This window comes from Perkinsus marinus (genome assembly GCF_000006405.1).
Source record: "Perkinsus marinus ATCC 50983 genomic scaffold scf_1104296942710, whole genome shotgun sequence".
Taxonomy (NCBI): Eukaryota; Perkinsozoa; order Perkinsida; family Perkinsidae; genus Perkinsus; species Perkinsus marinus.
This window is the reverse complement of record NW_003212056.1, coordinates 142,986-144,581: the sequence shown is the minus strand read 5'-3', so window position 1 is coordinate 144,581 and position 1,596 is coordinate 142,986.

Sequence of the window (1,596 nt, the reverse complement as noted above, 5' to 3'; positions counted from 1 at the left end):
GCTTTACATCTAGTCACTATGGTCTCATCTCAGTGACGCAGGTAATCTTTATTCTCAATGCTTCCTCGTGCTGACTGTAGAGGTGCGGAAGGAGAAATCTCCAACGGCCAAGGTCCCAGTCTACGATTCTTCGGTGATTCTAACTCATCGAACTTTGAACGAGACGATGCCTTCAAGGTTAAGCCGACCCTGGCATGCTTGCTTGAGCATACGGAATTCCTCTCGTCGAATGCGGCGATGCCAGTATTGGTACAAGGAGTGGCTGTTGGTGTAGACTATCGCACACTCCCAATGAATGTCGCCCCCTACCTCCGCATCACTGACCAGGGATTCGTACCCCTACGAATGCTGCCCCCAGATATGGCTGGTGACCAGGAGTCTGTTGAGAAACTTATTGATATGTCTAAGTTATGCGGTCTCACCATCAAAAGCTTTTCATTGTCTTCTTCTTCTTCTTCTTTTTCTTCTTCATCATCATCATCCCGCAAGAGGCCGCGAGAAACATACCCTAAGCTTGGTAATCGAGGCCGTGTTAAACTTCGAGGGATGATAGCTGCCGCCGTTAAGGGACATTCTCGGGAATGGAAGCTCTCTCGAGGGATCAGGGATTTGAAGAGCGCTAGAGTGAAGGATCTCATACGCATGGCTGACGAACTTGGTCTGAGTGAATATATTGATACTGTTGCCTTAACCTAGTACCTCCGTAGCTTTTATTATGATGGCAGATGTAGGCACGTCTCAGGCCTTATTTATACCCAGAGAAGTGTCTAATCTAAGAGGTCCTTGTCCTTCAAAGGATCCTAAATCGTATTACAATTTTCAATCTTCGACAACTATGGTCGCCTGGGTGTGTAGTATCCCGGCTCCTACTCCAATAGTGGAGCCGTATTTCTCGCCAGCGATCTCTCGATTATCATTGCCTATTATTTATTTTATTAATTGCAGTTAGCTCACGCTCTCTCAATCAGTCATCAGTTGAGTTCAGTTGCTGGATGTCAGCGTTAAACTGTGAGCATGCTCATGAGTTGGATGAGGAGGGTCATCTTGGTAAACATTGCTATATCCACTTCGTATCATACCAACCGTATATCAGCTGTCTATGGGGTTTCACCCGCATCTGTAGTAGTATATCGGGAATGTTTCAATAAAGGTATGGCATCTATCGTGGGTTACGGCTCTTCTTACTTCTCCCAACACGAAATCAGACCGCTCCAAAGTAGTCGGATGAAACATAACATAACTGTGATCATCATCATTGGCTGCTCCTGCTGCTGTCAGCAGGGGACTCCATCTCCTCGTCACTGTCCTCTGAAGAGGACGATGTTGCCTGGCTGGCCCACACCGAGTCCGTCTCGGACACCGATATCGAGCTGCTCTCATCCTGGTCTTCTAATTGCTCTGTGATGCATCTGATGATAACTAGGAGTCCAAATTAGTGTTTCCTGAGAGTCATCACCTGATAGCGTATCGCACAATAGGGGATAGTTGGGGGACGGGGAGCACATCATTAACACTGCTTGCATCCGGTGAGACTGCTGGTGGCGATTCAGACGACGCAAGCTCCTTCGTGGAGCCCTCAAAATCCCGCTGGAGATC